Consider the following 18,616-nt stretch of genomic DNA (forward strand, 5'->3'; position numbering starts at 1 on the left):
TTTGCGTATCTGTTGTGATCTTCATTGAGATATAATCCACATACATGAAATCCACTCTTTTAAAGTGTACAGTTCAGTGGTTTTAGTATATTCCCAGAATCGTGCAACCATTACCGCTATCCAATTCCAGAACGTGTTCATCACCCCCAAAAAGAAGCCCCACACTCATCAGCCGTCCCTTCTCATTCTCCGCCCCCCAGGCCCTGGCAAACACTAATCTACTTCCCATCTCTACGGATTTGCTTATTCTAGATATGTTGTGTATGATAGAATCATATAATGTGTGTTTTTTTGTGTCTGGCTTCTTTCATTTAGCATGTTTTCAATGTTCATCTATGTCATAACATATATCAGTAGTTTATTCCTTTTTAGAGATGAATAATATTCCACTGTATGGATATACCACATTTTATTTGTCCATTCATTATTTGGTGGACATTTGTGTTGTTTCCACTTTTTGACTATTTGAAAAATGCTGCTATGAACATCATATACAAGGTTTATGTAAACACATGTTTTCAATTCTCTTGGGTATATACCTAAGAGTGGAATTCCTGGATCACAAAGTAACTTTTTGAAAAACTGCCAGATAGTTTTCTAAATGTGCTACACTATTTCACAATCCCATCAACAATGTATGAGGTTCTAATTTCTCCATATCTGCATCAACACTTGTGATTATCTGTCTTGAATTTAACCACACTAGTAGGCATGAAGCTGTATCACATTGTGGCTTTGATTTGCATTTCCCTGCTGACTACTGACGTCGAGTAGCACCTCATGTGCTTATTGTCTATTCAGTTCCTTTGCCCACTTTAAAAATTGAGTTGTCTTTTTATCATTGAGTTGTACGATGTTTTACTTATTCTGGTTGCAAGTTCCTTATCAGATATATAATTTGCAAATATTTTTCTTCTATTCTGTGGGCTTTTTTGCTCTCAGTTACAATTGGTATTACATTAGTTTTAGCCGTAGGTTTTTTCACTTTCTTGATGGTGCTCTTTGAAGTGCAAAAGTTTTCATTTTGATAAAGTCCAATATACCTGTATCTATTTTTTCTCTTGTCATTTGTGCTTTTGATATGATATCTAAGAAACTATTGCCTAATCCAAGGTCTTGAAAATATATTCCTCTGTTTTCTTCTAAGAGTTTTATAGTTTTTAGCACTTACATTTAAATTCACGACTCCCTCTCTTCATTTTTGGTTTATCATCTACCAAAGGCAAATGCATGTTACAGCAGATTTGTTCAATGTAATATTCTCTGCATCGTCTGTTGCCTTTATACTGGGGTGGGACACTTCCTTAATAAAGTTGGTCATATTCAGTTGTTCTGTGAGACAGACATACCTTCAACAAATTGTTTCTTGACCTTTGAGCTAAGATCACATGTAAACAGGATAGATAATCTCTTATGACCTCAATATTGAGGAAGAAGGAGTTCAGCTGCAGAACTCTTCATCAGGGGGCCTTGCTGCTTGGTGAGCTCTCACCTCGCTTACTGACCCAGGGCCCTTTCTGCATCTGTGGCTCATAGTTTCTGTGCTTTTGATTATTTCGTGCAGCTATTGTCTGAGCTATTGTCTGCCAAGAAGTTTGATTTTGGAAATCCTGCATTATGCTTCTGAGCAAATGATATCACATTTCCCTCTGAATCCTGCATTTGCTGGTCTTTGAGAGTTGGTAACAAAATGGGTCTCATTTTCTCAGACATTGGTTTCGTATGGTTGTCAATCCTCTCCAAATGGTATGTTTACTTGTCAGCAAATTCTTCAACTTTTTATTTATCTGAAACCCTTCAGCAACAAGAAACAAGTTCACTAAAAAAATTCAAACTCTATTTTTCATCTGGTTAAGTTTTCTAAGCTTTAGCTTTAGTACAACTGGAAGGATAATGCCAGAAAGAAAGATAATTTAAATCTGGCATACCTTTACGTCTGAGGCCATTACTTTGTTCTTTGTGGAACAAAACCTCCCGGAATGATGTCATTAGTAAGGGCTACATTCTAAATTTCTACAATGAGATAATCACCTTCCCTAGGGAGAAGCAACTGAAATCTGTCTGTCCAAAGTCTACTTTCTAGTAAGTCATCCCACACAATCTGCAGAGGGACAGCTTGGTTACTCTTCCAAGAGGGATTTTAAAGCTGAGCTGTGATTCTCTTCTGTTATCCAATAAATGGAAATAACATCCATCATCCAGGAAGCTGCTGTGTGGGGAGACCAACAGAAGACCACGGAGCAACATAAGCTCTTGGCTGTCAAAACTCCACACCATTAGAGGTGTGGATCCAAATATGACTTGGCTGCTTTTGCTGCTGATTTGTTCCTAGAAATGCCAGGCCTTCTGCATCGGAACAACATAACCAGACCGGAAAGCCCAAACAATGGATTGGGAGTCTTGGTCCATCCCACTCAGTGTCAGGAAGCTTTTAATGAACATAACTGGATTAATAATGCGTATATAAATTTCACTTAATGCTGAGCCCTTAAAAAAATGCCTAAGAGGTCTTGTTGATCCACTTGAAAAGAAGTAGCTATAAATGGTATGTATAATATGATGGCCTTTTTGGTAAAGTGTTTACATGTGTTTTTTTTTTTTAAGTCTAGAAAAGGGACACATTAAAATGTTTTCTCCAGGTAATAAAACTACAAGTTTTCCATTTTATACTTAAAAAAAAGGTACTGAATATATTCAAATTCCATAATTTAAAAAATAAATAAATTGGGTCAATTCCATTTAAAAATAATAATAATTCTTACCCCTAACTCAAATGCATGTTCAGAATTTTTAAAATATGCAGCCAAGAGTACATTTCGAATCTGCTACTCTGCAAGGAAACTTAAAAATAATCATCCTTTAATGGTGGAAAAGCAGGCCAAATGTCTGCTGCTTCAGCAGGCGAGGCCCAGCCCTAAATTCCAGGTCACAGGGCAGTTTGCCAGGGCTGCGGGCTCATGGTGCTTCTGCCCCCTGCTGGAAATATCAGGAAAGTGCTGGCTCCGGCCCCCCCAAATTCTCCAGAGAGATGACCCTGGCAGAAAAGTGGTTATGAACCCAGTGACTCTTGGAAAAAATGGACTTATTGCTCAAAACTTCTGGAAGGTCTTGCTACAGGGAAATTAGTCATGCTCCCAAACACCTCTTTCAACACATACATTTATTTTTGAAATGTTCCAGACTTCATTTTAAGTATTTACATATGTGTAGAACGAACAGGTAAAAACATAGATTTGTTTTGTGCCATCCCACATTTTATAGTATAAATTATATTGTTTTACACTTTTATTCTTTGGCTTGCTTTTGTTGGCTGTCGATACGTCCTGGCAGGGTCAGGACTAGGCTGAGGCAAGGGAGCCCTTCGACAGCACACACAGGTTGGATTCATTCTTTTGTCTTTTAATGCTCTTTATATTCTCTCTCTTTTAAAGATTATTTATTAATTTACTTATTAGACAGAAGGGAAGGGAGGGAGAAAGAGAGGGAGAAACATCAATGTGTGGTTGCTTCTTGCATGTCCCCTACTGGGGACCTGGCCAGCAACCCAGGCACGTGCTCTGACTGGGAATCAAACAGGGACCTTTCGGTTCACAGGCCGGCACTCAATCCACTGAACCACACCAGCCAACGCGAGATTCATTCTTTTGACCCTGAATAGTATTCTATGGTATCAATAGGCCACAGTTAATCATTTCCTTCTGGATACATTTTTAGGTCATTTCTAGGTTATAGCTATTACTAAAATGTTGTGTTGAAATCTTACAGATGCCTCCTTGTGCATACAAGTCCAAGTCAGAGTTTTTAACTTTGTGGTTTGTATGCTTTTTACCTTGTTTAAAAAGCTTTCCCTACACTGAGGTTACAATAGTGACTTCTTATATTTTCTTCTCCTTTCTTTCTTTTTTTTAGGTGTGGACCTCAGGTGCAGAATTGAGTTCATCATACTCCTTGGCTCCTCAGCTCATCCTCCACACAGCCGTCATCAGTCCATACGAGACACTCAAAAAATTGTCCCTTACCCCCATTTTCCACTCCTATTCTTCCTGCCCGCCAATCTTTCAGATGTGTTTGATAGGTATAATAGCATTGGTATGTTTTCTTATAAAATATATTTGTGTAAATATTCCAAGCATATATATTCCAAGCATATTTACGTAAATGATATTGTGTCGTAGACCTCATTCTGTTTCTTACTATTCTCATTCAGCGCTGTTTCACAAGCCATCCACATGGCTGCGGCCACACCGTTTCTCGCTCGTCACTGCTTCACTCATCCCGGGCCCGAGGAGGAGTCCCTGGAGCCGTGGACTCCCGTTACCGCAAGCAGCCCTGCAACAAGCAACCTCATGCGTGGTCCGCCCATGTTAGAAGTTCTCCAGGCTTTATTTCCAGATTGCTAACATTTTCTTCTAGCACTTTTATAGTTTGTTTTTTCTTTTATTCACATGCCCATCCACGTTTGATTAGTCTGTCTGAGCCACATTTAGCTTTGACTTTGATCTCGAGTTAGTTCTTATCATTTTCTTTTGGCAAAGAAAAAAATTCCTAATTTCCATTTTGACCGTGTTTCTTCAATACTGTTTGAGCTAGAGGTTGGAAGGAGGTGGGGTTCCGTTTTGTTTTGTTTGAATCTCAGCTCCTGGATTTATGCTACATGATAATAATATAATTTAGTTTTGGTCCTCCCCAAAGCGAAACTGAGACAAGGACTTCGTGGAAAGTAGTTTGGAAAGCTATCCCAGGAATACACTGAGGAGGAGGGGGAGTGAAACACGGAAGCAGGGGAAGCCAACGAAAGATGCATTACCGAGCTGCTTAGCACTGCAGACAACTGTCATGACCTCCCTGGAGACGCTTTGAAGCACCATATGAAAATCACCTAGAATTGTCTGTCGAAAGGATGGGAGGTTGACATATTATCTATAAACCTTCATCCTCCATTGGCAGAGAGTTGTTCCCCGGAGCACACGTGTGCACACACACGCGCGTGCGCACACACACACACACTTTCCTATTGTGGCTGTGCCTGCAGAGCAGATTGAGCAAGCTTTCAAGCTCCAAGCCAGGAGAAAATCCTGAGACTGAAAAGCTGAGTGACTTCCTGGTGCTTGAGTTGGGAAGCCATCATATCTGCTTGCTTAGGAGCTGTTGACTCCTGGCTGCCCTGTGGGTATGTGTATGTCTTCTTGCTAACTGCTGTCTATCCCGCTTCTTCCCCTGCACCTTGCTGTTCGTGTGTTGATGACATCTGACCTCTCTGTCCTGACCCAGCGGGGGCCTGCTCAAACCTCTCCCTGGGCGGGACCTATTATTACAGCATTCCCTCTGCCTCCCTGGGCCTAGGCCCTCTGCTCACCCCTCTGTGCAGTCACTCACCTCTGTAAATTCACTGTCCTCCTGCCTAGCACATGTGCCCCTTCCATTTTTCTCTCCAGCTTCACTGTTGCTTCTCCTCCCTCCCATTTCTCCCACCTACCCACCTGAAAGCTGCCCATAGCCTCAGCGAACCCTACCAGATCATATGCTGACCAGAGTCTCACAGAAGTGTCCACACTCAGCTAAAAATTAGAACAAGCAGAATGATACCAAACACTGAGCAGCGACTGAGTGGCAGGCACTGTTGTTTATGCTGCCAGGAGAACAACCTCATCAAGTAAATGCTATCGTCATGTCAATTTCACAGAGGAGGAAACCCGGTGGAGAGGCTGACTTAGCTGGGGGATGCAGCTGGGCCTCCGGCTTAGGTGTCTGGCCTTCAGGACTTCTTGATCGTTTCAGTTAGCTGAGCCATCAAGTGACAGCTGACCCTCGGAAAAGGGACTTCCCGGTTGTGCCTGGTTTTGACCTTTCAAATAGAACAGTCTTTATGGTTCCTTTTTTCCTCACGAGATTATTGAAAGCACGAAATCAGATTTTTTTAAAATAATAAATAAAACACCCCGGGTATTTTTTCATGTTTGTTTTGCATTGTTTGCTTTGTTTTGGTTTTGGGTTTTTTGTTTGTTTGTTTTTAGTTTTCCCGGTTTATGCGTTACCGCTATGGGATACTTTTTTCTCAGGGCCAACCCTAACAGATTTCTCTCCCAGCCTCCAGATGTCTGGGATTCTAGAATTAGAAATTAATTCATTTAAGTTAGCTCAGTTATATGGCAGCAAATACACAGTAGTACTTCTCAGCCTTTCCCACCTTAGCATGAGTGAATTCGTGACCTTTCCTGAGAGCTAGATTTGAAAGAGGAGTCCGGGCAGAAGCACGAATGCACTAAGCCTGGATTAAAGGGAAGCCACACTAGGTCATCACCCTAGAAAAGCTCTTGCACATGTGCACCAGGATTTAAGTGCAAGAATGTCCTTGGCAGCATTGTTCATAATGGGCTCACATTGGAAATAATACTATCCGTCCAGAGTGGAATGGAAAAATGAGTTGTAGCCCATGCATTCATACAATGGAGTACAATACAGCAATGAAAATGGGTGGCCCACAACTAACTACAGCCATATATTTGAATCTCACAAACACAGTCTGAATTGAAGAATGTCGACAACAAAGAAGGTGTTCGGTGGGAATCCATACTGGTAAAGGTCAAAGATAGGTGGTAAAATTATAAAGAATAAGAAGGAAATTAATACCATGAATGTCAGGACAGTAGCAGTTGATTCTAATGGACATGGAGGGGATTGTGATTACTCAGGAGACTTCTTGGGTGCTGGTAATCACTATTTCTTTACTGAGTGTTGGTTTCACAGAGGGTTGCTTTGCGATGATTTGTTAAGCTGTCCAAATGTGTTCTATGCATTTTTATACATGTATGCTTTATCTTGGTCTTTTGAAAAACTAAAAGAAAGGAAGGAAGGAAGAGAGGGAGGCAGGAACAGACCTGATTACCTGCCTCTCAAACCAGACATTGCTTCTTTGTACAGCTGACCCAGGCCAGGTTCAGGAGACCTGGGAGAGAAGTGGTCAGGTCTGTGACAGGTGGCAAAGGACCCCGTGCAGAGTGTCTGGGGATATTCAACTGCCAAACAGACTTCCAAAGTCATTGACCCAATTTATTGTCTCACCAGCAGTGTGCAAGAATTCCCATTGCTTTGCATCTTCACTATCACTTAATATTGTCAAATTTTTAAATTTTTGCTTCTTTTGTAAGATGTGTAAAGGTGTCTCATTATTGTTTTAAGTTGCATTATGTTAGTAATTAATGAAGTTGAGCATCTTTTTAATGTATTTTTTGTCTTTTGTAGGACATCTTTTCAAGTCTTTCGCTCATTTTTTTTTCTAATGGTTGTCTTTCTCATCGCGTTACTGCAGTATGCATTTACTTTGGATGTTAGGGCTTTGCTAGTTGGAAATATCTTTTCCCATTCCACAGCGTCTTGCCTCTGTTCTTTTCTAGATGGATGGCACAGAGGCAGCAAGGGTTTGCTGCCTCTGAACACCTTTGCTCACCCCTTGGGTGCCTCAGGGAATCTGCTCAGCCTCCCAGGGCTGCCTTTCTCTTGCCTCTTGGAGTTCCTGGCCCACAACCCCACAGCCTGCTGCCCCTCCAGAGGCAGGCTGCTCAGGCAGTAAGCGAGCCCCGTGAAAAAAACAATGTGAGCCCTGTGCAGATAGGGCCGGTTTTGTGTTTTCTTCTCTCCTACCTTCTTCCATGAGCAGAGAAAATAGAGTTTCGGCCATCTCTCACCGTGTAAACGTTTACTGTGCACATCGGTGCTGAAAAGAATAAAATGGGAAAGGATTTAGAGGTCGGCCAGTTTCTGAAGCCCTTTGGACTAGCCCGGGTTTCAGGGTCTGGACAATGGGAGATGATACCTGAGAGCTGGGAGCTTGGCTGGGCCAGGGCAGAAAGAGAAGCTCACCTCTTGCCAAGAGGCAGTGGGCCATGCTCCTTGCATCAGCATTTGAAGCCGACATGAAGGAGGTTACTCATTAGTAGGCTGGGAGTCATCAGCCGCCCTCCCGGTAATGCCCATCTAAAAACTAGGGACTGGCTTCCAGCGGAAGTGAGAGGTAATTGAGTACTATTATTCCACCCTAATTTTCTATGCAAAAAAGGCCTGACTCTGGTGAGAAGGGTGTGGTGGATCCCGAATTTAGGATCAATTTAAATCATTAAGTCACATGCATCTGGGACAACATTTAGAAGTAGAGTTAGTCAGTCTCCTCCTCATTACTTTACGCCCTTCTCTAACCCCAATCTCCTGAGCATAACTCTTGGTTTGTGTGACATGGAAACGCCATGTGAAGACTTGGGGTGGGGGGTGGGATAGTGAGAGACGGCCCACTGCAGTGGTGGGGAGGGCGCTCATGAGAACTAAAGATTTAAGCAGCTGCATTTAAGGGTGGAAGTCTGGGGCTGAAGAACTTGGACAATGTAACTCTTTCCTCAGCTGACAGGCTCTGAGACAAACCAGGAAAGGCTTTGTTACTTTCAAGGCTGTCTGGAGTCAGACTTGAGTTTCTCTTGACCAGTAGGCAGGCCTCAGGCAGGAAGTGGGGGCTCAGTTGTATCTGAGTCACACCCACGTGCTTCTGTTTATCTGCACCAGCGGCATCCTATGCACAAATGACTGGTGTTCTTCTGGCGGGGCTGTACAGGATGTAAACTTACTAAACCCTGGGCTCTTGGGACCCCCTGGACTTCCACAGGCACAGTCAGAAGCCTGTTCCAGCTCTGAGGCCAGCACTGCTCTTGTGGTTCCCGCCCTGAACCAGCGATTAGACATTCTATCTCCCTGTATGTGGTTTTTGGAACCTTCGAGAAGATCTTCACATCGAACCTGGTCAGATTCAGTCCAGTGTTCTATCCAATGAGGTCTAGTTTAGGCTGGGTTTTCTCAGAAGCCAAACATAACATAAGGATTTGAGTGCAAGTCGTTTATTTGGGAATCATCCAAGGAAGCATGACGGGAGCTGGAGGCATTGTGGTCCTGCCCAGTGCCCAGCAGCAGTGAGGTCAGCCGGGAGGTTAGCAATGACGTGCGAGCACAATGACACCCAAGCCCTAAGTCAACCTCCAGAAGGCCGAGGCTGCTGCTTCTCTTCTGCCTTCCAAATCTCACGCAGTTTTTCTCCTGTGTGTGGCCAGGCCTGACATGTACAGTACAGGGTGGGGATTCTGCTGAGCTCTATTGACGAGTACAAACCCGTCCACCATTCTCCCGATGAATGTACAGATGCAACAGCACTCCGTTTTCCATATCCACGGACTTTCTGCCTCCGAGACCCATTCCAACAGACAGGGAAAATGTTTAACTTCGTTCATTCCTGGCGTTTCCCACTTTGGAACCAGGTGGACATTCCACCATGTCACCCAGTTCCAAGGAGGAGGTGCCCTTCTGTCACTGGATTGTTGGTGACTGTTGAAGGTTAATGCCGAGACAGACATCGTATCGTGTCTTTCCCAGGAGTCCCTTCAGATCGGGTGGCACCTTTGTTCCTCTTGGGACGTGGGCTTGTTTGCAAGGCTGAGAGCCCTGGGCCTTTCCTCTCTGGGGTTTTGTCATCTCCCCAAGCCCCGCCAGGAAGCCAAGACTGAAAGGAATCTGTTCCCTTCAACTTTTTAAAACACATTCCACTGTAAAACTCTTGAACCTTTTCCTTCCCTCCTCCTTCACAAACTTCCTACATTCTCCTAAGGGCTTGGTAATCAAGGAACAAAGGACTGCCATCTGCCCTTTCATATACCTTTTCTGAGGCAATAAAGCATAAAGCACCCTGCTTGATGAGAAGAAGAATATACAGGGAGGAAATAAACATAAGTTAACCTTTTACATTACTATCCATGTACCTGGAGCTGTGATGGCTCGTCCTCTTGTTACAGAAAAGCGACTCAGACAGCATGGGAGTTTGCAAAGTGGAGCTTTATTCACGCATGCGGACCCAGAGGAGATCATCTCCAAATTCTGGGCTCCGAGCTCAGGCTGGGGCTGCTTATATTCTTGTTACAAAGGCAGAAGGAGGAGCGGGAAGGAGTGCAGCTGCTGAAAGCGGGCATACAGAAGCAGAAAGTGGGGGTTAGTGTATGACCTTGGGATAACTGCTTATCTGGGAATGGGCTGCTGTCTGAGAATGGCTGCTGTTCAGCTATGTCCTGTCACACTCTGTGTCCTCTAGAAGACACTAAGTGGTCATAGCCATGGGAGCTGAAAGTCTGCACCCCCTTGGCTGTCCACCATCCTCTCTGCTCTGCCCCGTGGCTGGGTCGCTGGGACACTTCTCAGCTCCGGTTGTGCTGAGGCAATGCCCTGGGGAGAGAGTGGCACCGGGGTGAGGCCTCTGGATATCCTGAGGGGCAGAGAGGCCCGTGCTGCTGAGGGAATAGTGCATCTTGTTGCCAGTAGCATGATCCCAGTTCCTGTGGGTCTGGCGAGGCTGCCTGCCTTAGTGGCCACCCCGTGAGAACTGCTGATCACTTTGGTCTACATTCGCCAAGCAAAGAAAATACAGCCACCCAGTCAGCCACAACTCAGGGTTTGACAGAGTCAAGATATACTAAATTAAACACACTTGCAGATTGTAAGTGACAGAGGCATAGAGAAAAAAAGATGAATTAAAGGGGAAAAAACATCCCAATGGATGTTTTATTTATTTTTTTAGAGAGAGGGGAAAGGATGGAGAAAGAGAGGGAGAGAAACATCAATCTTGCTTTCCCCCGACTGGGGACGTGGCCTGTAACCCAGGCATTTGCCCTGAGTAGGAATCGAACCAGTGACCCTTTGGTTCCCAGGCCGGCATTCAATCCACTGAGCCACACTAGCCAGGGCTAAACATAAATTTTTTAAAAAATTTTATTGTTGTTCAAATAGAATTGTCTGCATTTTCCCCCCATTACTCTCCCACCCCAACTATCCCCCTCCCTCCCCTGATTCCACCCCTCTTTGGTTTTGTCCATCTGTCCTTTATACTTGTTCCTGAAATCCCTTCCCTCCTTTCCTCCATTATGCCCTCTTCCTTCCCCTCTGGTTACTGTCAGTTTGTTCTTAATTTCAATGTCTCTGGTTATATTTTGCTTGCTTGTTTGCTTTGTTGATTAGCTTCCACTTAAAATTGAGATTATATGGTATTTGTCTTTCACCACCTGGCTTATTTCACTTAGCATAATGCTGTCCTGTTCCATCCGTGCTGTTGCAAAGGGTAGGAGCTCCTTCTTTCTTTCTGCTGCGTAGTATTCCATCATGTAAATGTACCATAGTTTTTTGATCCATTCATTTACTGATGAGCACTTAGGTTGCTTCCAGCACTTGGCTGTTGCAAATTATGCTGCTCATAAAATTCTTAATAATTTACTCAAAACCAGCCCTGGATGGCATAGCTCAGTGGATTGAGCACAGGCTTTGAACCAAAGTGTCGCAGGTTCGATTCCCAGTCAGGGTACATGCCTGGGTTGCAGGCCACAGCCCCCAGCAGCCGCACATTGATATTTCTCTCTCTCTCTCTCTTTCTCCCTCCCTTCCCTCTCTAAAAATAAATAAATAAAATCTTTAAAAAATAATTTATTCAAAACCATATGACTTCTAACACAAAAAGTTCACATTTATATTCATATATGTTCGTCTATCCCCTTTTACTATGCATCTGTCACTTAGCTATTTCTCAGGATGATGTTCAGCAGTCTGCTGCTTAGCAATTCTTTTCCAACTAGTTTCTGAAAATAGTGCCTTAATTGAACGTTCTCCCTGAGAGTCATTTCATACTGTTGCCAAGGATTTGGTTGCACATTGTGTTTTAGACTACTTGCACTTGACGCCCCTTTCAGTTTATTTTCATTCCTGATTTATTTATACTTCTCCCTTCCCCCTGCTCTTCCCTAGGTACGTCCTCCGCCTGCCAGCACGTCTGCTTAGTGATGGTGTGCTGTCAGAAGATATTATTGTAATGCTGGTTTGATGGATTTTGTGTTAGGTTGATGAAATGGTGAAATCAGCGGAAGGAGGTAGGTACATAACACTGTTTGTTAGAGATATGAGAAAAAAAGGGCAGTGGCTATGGTTGTGAGTGGGTAACTGATTAAAAACCTGAGGCTGCTGCTCACGTGACACGGGCGGTTCAGGCACACACTAGTGGGAATCTCCTGGTTCCAGCTGCTTTTCTCCTTGTAAGTATAGGCACCATTCTGGAGAGAAAGACACCTGGGTGGTAACTTAAATACAGTCTTCATCTATTTCACTTCTGTATCATCTCTACCCCTCTACGCCTTTTTATGATCTCTTGCCATAATAAACTCGGAGACTGGTGTTGGCTGCATCACCACTGAGTCTGGTCCTGATGAGAATGAATCCTGAGGTGTGGATTGGCAGCTCTTAAACCACAAACTCTTGCCCACTATTTCTTCAGTGGCCAAAAGGCAAGGAGTAGCTGGGACCAGGTATTAGGAAGTCCTCTCTGGAGTATCAGAGCGTCCAAGGCGGAGCAGCTAGGGGAGAAATGGGAACTATTTAAAAGAAGTGTTTGAGGCTATGTGATGCTGGGTCTCATCTTCTGGCTTTTCACAGATTGAATATGGAGATAGAAAGGAAAAGGAAAAATGTAAACATCAGCATTTCAGGCTGTTCCTAGGACACAGGCCTTTTCTCTGAAACAATAATTCAGCTGAACCCCTGTTTTAAGATTCTTGTGAAATGACAAGATCAGAAGTGAGGGTGTTATTACTGCAATAATGTGTGCTTCGTTTTTCTGTGACTGAGAGAAAAAACTTTCTGGGGAGTGAAATTCAACATTTAATGTAACCACAGCCCTGCATACTAATTCATGTTGAAATGTAAAACCAATCTAGTTAAGAAAACATTAAATGAAATGGGCTCATATTATGAGGATTACAAATTCTTTCCTGATTATCAGCTAAGGTTCTCAGTACCTCTGGTGGTAAATATCAAGGTAGTCACTTCATAGGTGAGAAATCAAAACAAGAGGACTCTCTGTGACAGGCCCAGAGGTAAGTGAGAAGTCACAGAGACGATGCGGAGGCTGAACTCCTGGTTTCAGCTCCTACCCTCAACTGCATACCTAAGGCTTCAAACTAACCACAGAGCTCAGAGGTTTGACTGAGATGCTGCAGACAACTTGAACTAAAAAGCCCTTAGTCTCTCCATTAAATCACAAATATGTGTTGCAATATTTAAATATGTCAAAGACTGTGCTAGTCACTGGGGCTCTAAAAATGAATAAGATACAATCCCTAGGTTCAAGAAGTTCAAGTCTAACAAGGAGAGAAACATACAAATAATTGTTAAATGGAGCAACAATATACTTGTACAGAATAGAGAGGCAAGAAATGCATTTATATGTGGTAATAACAAAATAAATGTCAAAAAATTGTAGTGTCATTTTACCCCATTATTGCAATCACCAGTTACCATGTCACTGAAATGTTCTAACCAAAATCACCAGTGAGTTTCCTGTGGTTAAATAATCTGAAGGAGAGGTGAAATAATTTTCCATTCACTCTTCTGAGCTCTTAGCTTAGACCTCTGTAATAAAAGACAGATTAACAAGAGAAAAACAAACAGAAGTTTATTTTTTTAATATGCTTATTGACCCAACCAAGTGAGCGACCCAGCCAGGGCCAAACAGTTTATTAACATGTATGCCTCCTGTATACACAAGAGACATCCAGAAAACCTGAGTGACTCCTTGGGGTGGCTTCAAATTCAGAATTAAACACCATCTTCACAGGGAGATGAGAGGAGGGATGGAGGCCTCCAAGAAGGGTAAATGGTTTTTAGGAAAGATGGATAGGCCCTTAAAAAGAATACACGGGAGGTATGAGAGTTGGCACAAAGTGTGTCTCCTACCCTGCGGTGAGTCAGTCTTTCCTGGCTGATGGAATTCCTGGGGAAGGAATTTATGACGAGTGAGTTCCTTTTGAAGTATCTGTCTTTAGGCAGCTGAGGGAGTTCAAAGAAAGCCATGCCCTGTATTTACTGTTTTTCAAGGGCCCACAACACAAAATCATCAATACACCAACGCAGCACATTTAGAAGTTGCACACCTTGAAGTCCTGCAGCCGTTTTGGGGTGGCACATTCTGCCACCTTTCAAGTCCCCCAAATCACAACTCAGTTCTCATTTTCTTGGCTCCTTTTCACATTTTTTTTATCTCATCCCTTTCCACTCTTCCCTCTTCAACTTCTTGCCTCTGTTATACTGAACTTTAGTTACCTGAACACGCCTTGCTTTCTCTCACCTCTGGACTTTAATATATAATGTTCCCACAGTCTACAGGCCACTCTGCTCCCTTGTAGTGCAGGGGACGATGCTCCAACCAAATGAGCCACCTGGCCAGGGCAGTACTTCATTTTTTTCATATTACACAGTGGGTGTAGAGATAGCTTTAATCACAGAGAAAACCTTATATATCACCTGCTTAGTAAAGGATATTTGTTATCTTTCCAGTTGCTAAGGGAACAAGGAACCAAGGTTTAAAAATAGATATTTTAAAAAAGCATTTAACATGGAGGTGCAAGAAGAAAAGAGCAGGAGAGAAATGATAGGACGGAAGAGTCCCCAGGGGCCGGGTCCATGGCCAGGGAGGAGCCACCTCATCTGCTCTGCTGTGCAATACCTGCGGTTTGGCAGACGTGAGATGGAGGTGCACTTTTCCCTTCTGTGAAAGGAGAATTATTTTTAAAAAGTTAAAAATTACGACATATAATACAAAGCTAACTGTGTCCAAGATTTTATGTAACTCGTTAGTTAATTAGTTAAATAATTATAACTGATTCAAAAAATAACCCAAAGAAGCAGACACGTATATGGATAATTAACAGTGCTGAAATTAATTTGATTAATAGATGCCACACTGGTTTCTTGGGTGAAGAGAGAAAGATCAGTTGCCCTCCAAGAACAATCTGTGTTTGTATTTTCTTGGACAAGAATCATTTGCACTGCTACCAGTTTTTTTGTTTTTTGACAAAAAAAACAAATTTTGCAATTCACAGCTCAAAGACAGTGAAAGGTAGTGATAATCTGCTAGACTGGGCACCCAGTAATTATTATTGCCCAGTTTAAAGTCATTCTCAATTTTTCTTGATATGAATAGATCCCTCAACGTGTCTTCCAACACAAGGATTCACTGTGTGAATGCTTAGTGTTTCTCCAAAAAGGCTTAAGAAAAATAAAGGGTTTTTGAAGATTACATTAACCATACGAAGTCTCTGAGTTCCTCAGATAAGACCATGGAGTGGAATAAAAATCTCAGCTCTTTACAGCTCTTGTGTGCTCCAAAAGACAACCCTGTCCTTTCCTTTGAAATGCAGCTCTTTTGTCCTCCTTAAAATAAAATATCTGGTATTTAATTTTTATCATGAAATATTTTATGAACACAAAAGGTTTTTGGAATACTGTAAGAAACATCCGGATACTGACCACTCAGTTTAAAATATACAGTTGGATTTGTCTCTCCTCCCTGATCTTATTTCTTTCCCTCCAGAAGTAGCCATTCTCAGTATGGATGGGAGTTTATCATTCCCTTGCATGTTTTTATGCTTTTATAATATAAGTTGTATCCATAAACAACATACAGTACTGTTTTTAAAAAATTGATTGATTTTAGAGACAGAGAGAAACATAGATTCATTGTTCCAGTTATTTATGTATTCACTGTTTGATTCTTACATGTGCCCTGACAGAGGATTGAACCCACAACCTTGGTGTATTGGAATGATGCTCTGACCAACTGAACTACCCAGCCAGGACCACTTAATGTTTTTAAATTTGGTATAAATGGAATCATACTATTGTTTCCTTCTGTAACTTGCTTTTTCTGTTCAATATGATGTTTTTGAGATTTTAGATCTGGTCTTATTTTTGTTAAAAATGATGGCTTAGAAACAAGTGCTTGGCCCTGGTCAGGTAGCTCCAGTGGTCAGAGCGTGGTCCCAGTGAACAGTTCTCACACTGACGTTTCTCTCTGTGTCCCTGAAATCAGTAAATACACAAACAAACAAAAAGAAACAAGTGCCTGGTTGGTAATAAGAATGGAAATCAGTCATAATTTTGACCCATAGTCATTACGATAAAACTCCTGCTTTCATACCCGTAAAAGCAGCACATTGAAGAAGGACAGAGGTGGTCAACCGACGGCAATAGTTTAAAGAATTTGGAAAAAATGTCCTAGGACAGGTAACTTCTTTCACCATTATTTAAATAAATGGTAACTTACTTTACCACATTTTTAAAAATTAACAAGTTATTTTATCTTAAGTAAATCATATAGCTTTTCTCTTTTCCTTCCTCTGTACCAGCAATTGTTCAACTGGTGTGCTACAAGAATTTTTAAAATATGCAATACCTGACTTGTTAGTCAGGGGCATCAACCTCTTTTCCTTTAGATTGTCAAATGAAAAAATGACAACAGCTAACACAATAGCCATCTAGTGCAAATGAATCAAAATTACCCATGAATGAATACCCATTTTTTGTCAGTCAGCAAAAAATACATTTTTTGGTGTGTCGAAGAATTTTGGTAGGTAGTTTATGTGTGCCATGAGATGAAAAAGGCTGGAGATCACTGCTCTGTACAATGAAGGAGTTGAGTTAGATCAGGGTTTTCTAGATTTTTATTTTATTTTATTTTTAGCCCAGGCCTCCTTTAATGCACACAAAAACTCAAGTCCTTTTCTAAGATCATTTGCAATTTAAAAATAAACTAAACAGACTTCCAGTTATGGGCAAGTGAGATTGGCAAATACACTCCCCTAAAAACTGACCATAAAGCTGGATAAAATGAACATAAACAACCATTTTGTCCTCTGGAAATTGACCAAAGGCCTACAACAACCTGAGAAGCATTTATGCTTGAAGGACTGATGAACTGGGTAAGAACAGTGGGAACCTGAGGTGCTCTGGCTTGGAGCTATTCCTATTCTACTCTTGCAGCTGCCCGCTGTGCCGGCTCCCGCCAACCACTCCAGCTCCATATATGGGGTTTCTGCTAGGATGGGGCAGGCCATTAGGACTGGAAGCTTTTCTGCTCTGATTGAAGGGGGATACTTTACAGCTGGACTTTACTAGCCTGTGGCTGCAGCTGTGGTTGGGGCAGGCATATTTGTGGTTGAGGTGGCATACATGTATAGCAGAAACCAAAGAGGCCCAAGCTATTCACACGTGCTTGGCTGACCCTGGGGTTGCACATATATGCACAGGAGACTGAAAAAGGCCCTGTAGAGCCCTGGCTACTGTGGTTCAGTTGGTTGGGTGTCAACCCCTGGACTAAAGAGTTGCTGGTTGGATTCCTGGTCAGGGCACATGCCTGGGTTGTGGGTTCGTCCCCAGTCGGGGTGCATGTGAGAAGCGACCAATCAATGTTTCTCTCTCACACATGGATGTTTCTGTCCCTCTCTTGCTCCTTCCCTTCCTCTCTCTCTAAAATCAATAAGCATGTCAGGTAAGGATTAAAAAAGAAAATAAAACTTGAGGCACATTTGAACACAACCTGAATACTGTTATGTGTTCCCTTAAACATACACACATCTGTCAACAGAGGAGGAGAGACTTAGTGGTTTAAGATGTTTGACGATATTTGACATTTATCATAAAAGCAAGATGGATCTTTGTTGTCATAAAAGCCCTTGTATTCTTGGTTGAATCTAGGTTAAGAGGACAGTCAAACAGATTTCTTCTTTAAGAAAGGTGTTACGGTATACACAGACAGCATGGAACTTGAACGTACAGTTGATCCTTGAACAATGAGGGTTCAAACTGTGCTAGCCCATTTATACGGGTATTTTTTTCAATTGACCCATGCAGTTCAAACCCGTGTTGTTCAACTGCAGGCAAAAACCCTTCATTCTATCTGTTTTTAGTATAGATTAATGAATTTCTATTTCATAATGTTTATAAATCACTATCATAATTATTTTGGTGCTCAAATTGTCCCAGAGTTAGCCAGTGGGATCCCCTTCAAGCTGGCTTCTGTGTCCCTGTGACGTGTGTCATCATTTTTTGGTAATACTTCCTTAATTTCTAGCAAAAAAGATGTTCCAGGATCATTTGGAATTGGGTAATTTCTCCAAGGAGCCCTAATTCTCTTTTTGTGTGCATTTTAGCTATCTGTTAATGCATAACCAACTATCCTAAAATTTAGTAGCTTAAAAGAACAGGTATCTGATACAGTTTCTGAAGTTCAGGAATTTAGGAGAGGTTTAACGAGGTAGTCCATGTAGTCCTGGATCAGTTTCTCTCCTCTCCTAAAGTTACAATCAAGACACCCACTTCTTGACTTTTTGGAATGAAAACTTAATCTGGGAAGAAAAAGCCCACTTGATTCAAGGAGTTCTCAGGCCTTCTAGCATCAAGAGAGCCAAATGTAATATTGCAGCTTCTGTTCTACTCTGAAACATTGGTTCTTTTAAGATCTAGTTCTAGACTATGCTGATTTTATGCTACTATTTTTAGTCTGTTTGAGCGTTTTCTTTTTCATCAGTTGGCTCAAGTTATTACAACAAAGGTTATTGAAAGTGTACTTGTACAAGATTAATAAAAGAGATAAGCTCTGGCCTATAGGAATTTGCAAAGCAGTATAATCCTACTTCTTTCCTGAAACTTTCTCAAATAAGTAAAAGTTTCAGCCCTGGCCAGGTAGCTCAGTTAGACAGACTTGTCCTGCTATGCCAGG

Source organism: Phyllostomus hastatus, unplaced genomic scaffold (genome assembly GCF_019186645.2).
Source record: "Phyllostomus hastatus isolate PE091 unplaced genomic scaffold, TTU_PhHast_1.1 phas_scaffold_501, whole genome shotgun sequence".
Lineage (NCBI taxonomy): Eukaryota > Metazoa > Chordata > Mammalia > Chiroptera > Phyllostomidae > Phyllostomus > Phyllostomus hastatus.